The sequence below is a fragment of the Nannospalax galili genome, unplaced genomic scaffold, assembly GCF_000622305.1.
Source record: "Nannospalax galili isolate Female #2095 unplaced genomic scaffold, S.galili_v1.0 scaffold709, whole genome shotgun sequence".
Classification (NCBI taxonomy): domain Eukaryota; kingdom Metazoa; phylum Chordata; class Mammalia; order Rodentia; family Spalacidae; genus Nannospalax; species Nannospalax galili.
The window spans coordinates 777,814-788,474 of NW_008360314.1; positions in this window are offsets into that span (position 1 = coordinate 777,814).

Sequence of the window (10,661 nt, forward strand, 5' to 3'; positions counted from 1 at the left end):
CCTTATTTCTTATCTTTATACTGATAAATTAGTGCATTTCTCAATCCTCAAGAGAGAAACTTCTTTTTTGCAGAGACCAACAACTGGCCAAGGAGCAGAGACTAAGAGACTGAGAAGTACTCAGCTCTAAATTTAAATCTAGATCATACCTTTCCCTCAAAAAACTCAGGGAGCCAAGTGCTTCTTTCTGAAACACACACACACACACACACACACACACACACACACACACAGCTTTTAAAGTCCTTAACACCTTTACTTCACTGTCTGAATAACTTTTCCTTTAATCATTGCAGAACTGAGCCCTCTCATCATTTAAATCTCACTTTTAAATGTCATATCCCAAAGGAGTGCCCTGACCTCCCAGTGACTCCCCTGAGTCTGTAGCATTAGCAGCCTGACATTTCCTTCATTATTTATCCTTAGTTTATTTCTAACTCTCCACAATATAAAGAGTGTGATTACCAAACTTTTCTATCTGTCTTTTGCAATTGCACATTTACTGCATATACACTTAGCAAAGGTCAGTTCAAGCAAGACCCACACAGACCATTAACAATAAATTTCTATACAAAGAATAAACAAAAAAGTAATTTGTAAGGCATTACAATAAGAACACAATAAAGTTAATCATAAATATGCCAGTTGGACCCTTTCTCAGGACAGCTTTAATTACATCACCTCCATCATTCAGCTCTCAGTTTAATAAACTCCTTGCCTAACTACTACATTCAAACATGTTCACTTTTATTGTTCTTTAACACAATATAAAATTTCCTGAATTATAAAATTATTATATTAGTTTATTCTTTGTTTTCCTTACTTACAATGCATATTCTGTGAAAGTAGCAATCTTTTCTATCCTATTTGTACTTGTTTACTTTGGTGCTCAATCTAAATTATGTAATTAAAAATATTGATTAAAATGTGTCATGAAATATGCTCTATATTTTATTAGCTCCATTGTTGTATGTATGAATAAAAGAGAAAAAAAATAAAAACAATTTTCATATTTGTCTTGGACAATTGTAAAGGCATAGCTTCCTAAGAAGACTACACAGAGCTATCAGAAGACTAAGAAAATACACATGTGTAAGAGAGGAAGATGTGTTTTGAAGGTTGTAAGACATTCTGATATGGGTTAGATACTGCTAGGATCTGTTGATGATTATGAGCATGAGCACTGAGAAGATCTGTAAGATGAGGAGCAAGTATTAAACCACCAATGGGAAGCCTGCAGATGTTTAGAAATGAAAATAATCACCAAAAGCTCCTTAAAATTACAGGTTCTGGAGAGAGCTCTGAGCTTGCTACATGTCAAGTGAGTAGTGTCTCATGTAGTACCAGAAGGACACCATGATGACAGGAGAATATGTCTAGAAGGGAGAAGACACAATTATGTCTTCAAAGTAGTAATTATAAGCAAACAAAAATGATTATGCCAAAAAAATAATCTAAACAAAGAGTAACAAATATCTCATGACCTCTCTCATGCGAAATCTATGTTAATATACATATATAACGTGAAAGTGTACATGATGCTATATGGATTGTGTGGGGTGTATGGATTGTATGAATGTATGGGGTTGTGGGGTGAGTGAATATGAGAAAAAGTACTCATGATACACATCTATGAAAGTGTCATAATGAAACAAATTATTTTATGCTCTCATTCAAAATAAAAATGAGGGACTGGAGAGCTGGGTCAGCAGTTAAGAGCACTGGCTGTTCTTGCAGAGGACTGGGGTTTGCTTCCCAGCACTTATATGAGGACTAACAACCATCTGTACCTCAGGTTCCAGGGGATCTGATGCTCTCTTCTGGCCTTCATAGGCATTGCATGCATGTGATGTGCATGAAAAACACTCCCATTTTTAAAATAAAAACTAATTTAAAAATAAAAAATTAAAATAAAAATGAACAATTAATAAACAATAAAAAGAAAAATATATTATTAATCTGCCATATAAAAGAATAACATCCAGTCATAATAAAATGTGGCTCAGCACCCTTCAGAATCTGTTCTGTGTCAATTTTTTTACATATATTACAAAACTGAATTCTCATCTGAAAAAGAATAGCATATAATTTATTTGTAGCTAAAAGTAAATCAGTGTGGCTTAGAAAATTGGATTTTGTTTGTCCTGAATGACATATTCTAATGTAGAATTATTTCATGACATTTTTATACTTATGGAACAAAATTATAAAATTATTCATAAAAATTATAAATCAAGGCAATTTAAATATATTTTTGAAACATTGAGCATTGGGGTTATAGCACAGAAGAGAAATCTTTGCTATGTCTCTAACGTTATCTGATAGCAGTCTTGGTTTTGGGATTTGGTAGAAGCTAGTGGCCTGTTAATACATTCTAAATGGTTTTAAACTGTAGTTCAAAGAATATTAATTCAGACACAGAGGAATGAGACAGGTGGCTTCTGAGAAGACTAAATATAGAAGACCTGAACACTCAAGCAAGAGATAAAAATAGAAGGGGTACTAGTTGGTGAAAAGGTCATCAGGAGTAGGAGGGAATAAGAGAGGTGCTTTGACCACAATACATTGTACACATATATGAAACTAACACAAGTAAAATCTTAAAAAGACTAACCCTCTAGCTAGCACGGCATCAGAGGATACATTACAAGCTGCTAAGGGAGAAAACCAAGCAATGGTTCTACCCAATTGTAAAGGCTAATAACAACGACTCGTCCACCAAACTATTGCCATTGGTGCAGTATTGACACTTCTATCTTGGGGTTAATAAACAGCTGTCTAGTTGGAATTTAGGCCTGCTCAAGGGAAGGGAATTCATGTGTGTTACTATAAAGATAGCTAAATATGACTGGATAGGTCATAGATCTTAGAGAAAATAATCTACTTTGAAGGCTCAGGGATTATTGTGGAAGAGGAGATAGAACAATTGTAGGAGACAGAAGGGAAACAGAGACTTCCAGAGAACTGAACTCATATGAATTAACAGCAATGGTGACAGCTTGCACAAGTCCCATACAAACTCAACCAGACGAAATCCCAGCATGGACATGGGGAAATGGGTAGGAAATCCCAACCTAGCCTAAGGAACTTTTGGCAACTGTCTGCTGGAAGGTGGAAAGACAAAGTCTCACAGTGATGGAGCTCTTGGTGGGCTGAGTGGATGAACCCATACTGAAGGACATTTAGGGACCCAAATCAGACTCTATAGGCGTAGGTTCTCTCTCTCTCTCTCTCTCTCTCTCTCTCTCTCTCTCTCTCTCTCTCTCTCTCATATACATATATGAGAGTACATTAAATTGAGTGAGGGCAGCCGTGGGAGGTGTGCATAGGTGAGGGGATCTAAATATTATCAAACTATATTGTATGAAAAATCACAAGATTTCAATAAAAATATAATAAAAAAGAGTAAATATAAACAAGATAAAAAAAACTGACAGAACTGTTTTATATTTTTATACTTGAAATCTGTTGTTGTAATTACTTTTTATGAGTCTTTTCCTTCCCTATATAGTTGATGAAAAATATCCATGAGATGTGTATATATTATTTCCTGGCCTTGCTTAAAAAGTAAATGTTAAACCTCTAATCACTAAGAAATAAATAACTACATTTACACAGAGAGCCAAGTTTCAGATTATCTCATTACTTTAATTATAAATAAGTTGCTTGGCACCAGTGATTTTTGGGTACTCAGGAGGTCCTTTTCAAGTTTCCTAAGCTTATAAAGTTCAGAAACAATTTTATGTAAAGCAGAGAAGCAAAAATAAATGAATAATAAAATATTTCCTTTTTATAATAGAACATTTATTTAGTATTTAAATGAAATTATTTGAGATTAAATACAAATCAGATTTCTTATATCTAGCCCAATTATAAATATTCTATAACATAGTCCGTATATGTTGTGTATTTTTACTTTTAACTTTAAAAACCTTCATCTTTAAACTCTATTCTCTTCATTCTTGGTTTTATAAACCACCCAAAACATTAAATTGAGGAAGCTACACAGTGCTTTTGTATACTTATGTGGAACAAAGGCACTTTGTAAAAGGCCTTGTGAAGATTTTTGAAAAGCTAATTTCTAAATCAAAATCAGGAAAGGGAATGAAAACTACTTTCATGAGATTTCTATCAAAAGAGAATTAAAGCTTATTTTGAAACATTTTGAGATAAATTCAACAGAATATGTGTTAGGAAGAGAACCTAAAAGATCAACACCCGGGTCAGTTCTTGCTATGTAATTGTGACTTGTTCTGAGTAACTACTTAACTAACAAATCTCAGTTTTCTAGGCCCCCTTAAACCCTTAAACAGAGAAAAATATCTGTCCATACAGTATTACGGTGAATCTCAATGATCATTAGAATCAGATGGGTAAGTGGTTTTGCCTGATAAAGGGTCTTTTTTTTTTTTCCTTTTTTTTTTAATTGAGCTTTTAAAATTTCATGCAGTATTTCCCATTCACACCCAGACTCCCTGTCCAATCCATACCTCCCCTTCGCCCACCAAACCCCATGCACTCTTCCATACATGCTGAGTCCTATTCATTCAGGTGTTTGTACCCAAATATCCTTCAGTGTAAATGTGTCCACTGGAGTCTAGTCAGCCCATCCAGTGGTCATATGTAAGCGATACTCTCTCTCACCCAGCAGCAACCAGTCTCAAACAATTCTCGATCTAGTGCTGACCTGCCACCTATTGCTCACCTCCCCTTTGGGCCCTTGTTTAATTAAGCTGACATGGGTCCCACGTTGGATGCCACTGGGTCCCACGTTGGATGCCACTGGTGCTGCAGGCGCACATGAGCAAGCCTCCATTGGCCTGGAAGCCTCTACCTCATACATTCTCGGACCAACCCTGGCTCTTAACAATCTTTCTACCTCTTCTGCAATGGTCCCTGAGCCATGGGTGGGCGAGGTTCCATATCGGAGTCCCATCCTATACTCTACAGTCTCTTATTCCTCAAAACTTAGCCAGTTGGGGCCTTCTGTGTGCATCACATGTTGATATACATGGAAGACTCATGGTAAGAGCTGAGGGGTGCATTAGCCCTTTCTCTACCCCTTTTTTTAATGATATTTGTTTTGTTTTTATTTTTGGTCTTTTTGAAACAGGGTCTCACTATATAACTATGTAGTCTTGACTGGCCTCGAACTCACTATGTAGAGCAAGCTGTCCTAGATTTCACAGAGACTCACCTGCTTTTGCCTCTGGAGTTCTGGGATTAAATTCATATACCACCAAACCCAGCTGATAAAGAATCTTGTAATCAAGATACTAAAACATTCTATGGCTAAAATCATATACTTTGGGGTTATGAGAACTGTGTATAATTATCACTTTATAAGGATTCATTACTCTCTCCCTCCAAATTTTGTTTTTTAAAACCTACAAAGTATCAAGGGGTGGGAAGATGGGTTGATGAGTAAGGCACTTGCTGCACAAACATAAGGTTCTGAGTTCAAATACCCATCATACATGCAAAAAATCCTAGCATGACATTTCAGTATGTCTTCTCATTGCATATCACAACTCCCACCTCAAAAGGGCCAAAAGATAGTTGGTTCTGGGGCTAAATATGAGTGACCATGGCCCCGGAACACAGATTCAGGTTACCCCAAATTCCACGTAACAACGTGGTAATAGCTTCATGAAGTTTTTTTAAAAACAAAACAAAGAAACAAAGCCATGAATCAAGACACTTTTTAAATACATCGGTGGAGACCCTGTCTCAAAAGGACCAAAAAAATAGAGTACAGCAAAAAATACCCACTTAAGAACATAAGTTACCTGCATCCTGGCTCAGCATGGAAGAAGCCAGAGCAGTCTGGGTCCTGATTCCCTATAGGCAATTTGGGTAACCTCTTCAGAGGATGGTACGATAAGAATAGGAGATAGGAATTGGCTAGACAGGGTAAAAACAACCCCAAAGAAAAGTAGCCATTTTCTTGGCTAAAAGTCAAAATGTCCTTGGGCCTCTTAGCAACATGCGCTGTTCCAAAGGTCAAAAATGTCAAAAGAATTTGGGAGCTCTTACCTAACCCTTAAAAGAGTTTAGGGTTACCTCTTCAGAGGGGGCAATGTGAGAGTAGCAAAAAGCCCCATTAAAAAAGAAAAATGAAAGAAAGAAAGAAAGAAAGAGAGAGAGAGAGAGAGAGAGAGAGAGAGAGAAAAAGTACACAAAGTCGTCAGAAAAAAAATTGGTGGGGAAATATGAGAGGAGTTGAAGGGGAGGGAGTAGGCATGGATTTTCAAACATGAGAAGGGGAAGGAGAGCTGTTTTTCTCCAAAACATCAGCTCCCTCATCTAAATGTCAAATACAAGATCCTGCATGATCAACTGCTTAAAATGCACTTTATGTCAGGTAAAGACCTGACAATGGGAACAAAATAGGTACCCTAAATAACTAAAAAAGGCTCTCCTGTGGAAGAAGGATTATGGGATGCCTAAGGCATACAAGATGGAATCAGAACTTTTAAAGCTTCTCTTAGGTGATCTGAGATTGTCAGTATCTGAGAAAATCTCATTTATGAAGTATTCACTTGCTGCCTGAGCTAATTTTTACTTGAAACATTCACTTTGGACATTAACTCCATGAGGATACATTTGGAAATAAAATAACTTGAAACTTCCATAAAGCAGTAGAAGATCAACATATAGAAATAGTGTTTATATTCTACTTCTGAAATAGAAAAAAAAAGTAAAATAATTTTCAGACTATCCACCTTAAAAAATTACATTCTTAAAGCTGTGTTATTGACTGTTTCATATGATTTAAAGAAACTCCCACTTGATATCCAGTTCAGAATTATATTTTTAAAATATTTTCTTAGTAAATGATTTACACAGAGACATACAATTTATGAATTAGGAGAAAACAAATATAGATATTGTTTTTGTTTCCTTACTGTCATTTATGAATAAACTAGAAACCATTTTTAAAAATTTGTATTGCGCTTTTGTAATTTTGCACAAATCTTAACCAAATTTAGAACCCTCCCCCATCCATGACCCCCCATCCCCCCACTAGACTTTATGTATTCTGCCATACATGTTAAGTCCTATCCAGTCATGTATTTGTACCCAGATGTCCTTCAGTGTAAATTTGTTTAGTAATCCTATCTAGGAGTCATAAGTAAGGCATATTCTCCCTTACCCAGTAGTAATCAATCCTCAATAGATCTTAGTCTAGGGCCAGTTCACCTCTCATTTTTCTACTCCCCTCTGGGCCTTTATTTAATGGAGTTGGCATGGATCCTAAACTTGATGCCACCATTGCCACAAGTTCACTTGGGCAAGCTTCCAGTGGCTTGAAACCATCTGCTTCCCTGTGTTCATGAACCGGCCCTGGCTCTTACAATCTTTCCACCACCACCCCTTGTCCTCAATAGCCCCTGAGCCATGGGTAGGTGAGGTTCAATATAGTAATCCTGTCCAAGGATACACACTCTGCAGTCTCTTATTCTTTAAAACTTGGCCTGTTGTGGCCTTCTGTGTGCATTGCGCTCTGTTGTATAAGGAAGTTTTAATGGTGAGAATTGAAGGATGCATTAATTTTCTCTCTACCTCTTGTCCAACTTTGTTCCATGAGCCTTAGGTGTAAAGTTTCAACTGTGGATATATCACCTAGCACTGAACATCTCTCAGACATATATTCTCTGACCAGTTGTGGAATTCTGCAATAGCCTGTCGGGTTCCGACATGCAGGGAGGGAAAAAGAGAGATCCTCGGAGCCAGCCATAACCCACTTCTCCCCTCAGGGCTGAGTGGGATGGTGAGTGCGCAGTTCAAAAGGAACACACAGAGCCAGGTGCTGAGTCAGAGCAGGAACACGCTTTATTGCAGCAGGCACAGGTATTTAAAGGCAAAGTCTCACGGTGGGAAGTTTGAGCCGTGAGTGACAGTTACTTCTGGTGTCGGGGACCTATGGGCTGAGGGGCCACTCCCTCTGTACGCCAGGAATGAGGCAGGGCCAGGTGGAGCCAATCCTATGTCAGGGATGAGTTTCCCCATCCCTCCCACTTGACCTGTGCCGGGCGCCATCTTGGCAAGAATCGAAAGTGACCGGACAGGTGGGCGACTCTAGGTCAGGCTGCTGAAGTGCTCCGGAACTCATAGGCCCAGGGTGTGGCTGTACTCAGGCAGTCCTGACAATAGCCTTTATTGTTACATTAAAGAAACTTCTTTGATGTGTAGTATACAGTCAGTATGCTTGTCTGTTAATATAAGGATTCATATTTACCATATGGTAAGAAATTTCATTTGTCCTCTAGAATGTATGTCCTCTCCTGCTATGTGTATTTGCTTAGTTTACAGCGCCACCCATGTGTTCACTTGCATTGAGAAGGATTTAAGTCCAATCAGATGGTTGTTGATTGCACCCAGATAAAAATGCCACTACCACACCAATAGAGGTAGTTTGCCATGCCGGCTGCTATGATTATTAGGCTTTAATAATAACCACTGATTGTTTTTCTCCCTTGGAAGTTTGCATATTATCGTCTTGCATTATGATAGTTAAATTTCAGGTGGAAAGCTTCCAGGTCAGTTCCTGCTCCATTACTTCAAGCCCTGTATCCAAAGTATGTCCTATCTTCTGCAGTAGGGTCTTATCTACTAGTTCTGGAAGAAAACCAAGAGGTTTGGCAGTAGCCTGTGTTGTTTTGGAAGTTTCCTGGTCCACTCTCACAAACCACTCAAAGGAAGGACTCTTCTGTCTGTTCCCTGCCCAGCAGCTCCCAGATGTACATATGCACTAATGTTTAAACACTGTATGTGCATTTCTCATGGGGTTTTGCGGGCATTACATTTCCATCTGGGTTTCCTAGACATCAGAGATTCATTCATCTCTACTCATTTTCCTCCCATCCGATCTCTTTCCTCCCTCCCCAGGTGACTTGATGATAGTGGATGATCTTCTTGATGTGTGTCTGTATGTGGTTTGTATTTTGTTGAGTATCTTTGCATCTGAGTTCATGAAGAACAAGGATCTATGGCTTACTTTTTATCATATCTTCTACCTGGTTTTGGTATTAGAGTGATACTATCTTCATATAGAAACCAATTTTTAAAAGATAATATATTTGAGGTGGGATAACCATGCCCTAAAATGACTTGAATATTATCATAAGGTCATGCTTTCTGATAGCAAGCTACTGTGTATAAAATTAGGGAGAGTATGCCTTACTTACAATCTCTAGAGGCTGACTAGACTTCAGTGGATGAATTTGCACTGGAGGACATCTGTACAAATGTTTGACTGGATAAGACTTAACATGTATGCTGGAATACATGAAGTCCAGTAGGTTGTTAGGGGGTCATAGATGGGGGACAGGGTCTAAATGTGATTAAGAACTGTTATATGAAATTCACAAAAGCTCAATAAAAAATTAAAAAATACGTATACCATTCAAAAGAAAAAATTAATGGTTCTGAATCAGATGTTTCATGACAAATGATTTCATAATTTAATCTAGTATATCTCATATATTCCCCCTCTTTATCAGTTTTTTTGCAGAAGGCAGTTTTGTACCCATTAAGTAGAAGATCTATAGACATTTCCTCCGTTTTCATGTTGACATTTTGATTCCAGTCACTCAGCAATTTTCTTAATTAAGTTTTTTCTTCAACACTTCAATACAAATATACAGCACATTCTGATTACTTTTGTCCCCTACAGTCCTCTGTGTCCCTCCTAAACCTATCAATCCCCTCTCCTCCCTATAAGCCCCTTTTCCATAGTCTTGCATTTTTGTTTTATTCTGAGATGCTCTGAGTTTAACCACGATTATCTATGTGATGTGGGTTTGGAAGTCTCCACTGGAGACTGATGGGCTCACCAGTGTTTACTCAACTGATGGCACTGGCCCCCAAATTTCCTGAATCTATCAGTGGCCTGTTTCAATGTGTATAGATAGGGTGGGGTCAGGGCCTCTTGGGCCTTTTTCCTGTACCTTTAAAAAAATCACTGCTTTCCAACCAAGATGACTTTCTGTTCAGTTCTCTGAGCATTATATTAAAAAAAATCAAACATTTTTGTTTAACTTTTTATCATTCTAAAACTTTATGGAAATTTTCACTTGTATTTACAATATCTCATTTTAAGAAATATAAAAAATGGGATATAATATCCATTATTTGAACTACTACAAACAGGAAAGTGCATGAAAACATAAATGTCATCCAACATTGACAGGTATGCCAACTACAGGTCTTTTCTGAGGATTTAGATAAAATTAATTTGATAAACACTGCTTCCTAAGCTGTTCCCCTGGAAAATGATGGCTCAAGGTACAAAGACAGAAATGCAATTTTCTTCCAGTCATTGTAACAGAGGAGCTAAGAACTCATGCAGAATTAGGCCTTTTCTAATTATTTATGACTTCATTAAAACAAATATAATTTTGCCTAAAACTTCATTTATGTAATATATATTTCCAGACTGATTGCAGGAATGAGAATTAATCAGGTGATATGAATAACAATTTCCATATACTTTACAACATACTTTGGAATATATTACTGATGCATTACTTTCTTAAGAAAATAACCTACACTTCTGGGGATACAGTTCAGTGCTATGCACTTGCCTAACATGCTTCAGGACCCTGGTTCAGTCACAATATTGGAATAAAACAAACAGAAACACAAAACAAAAAATA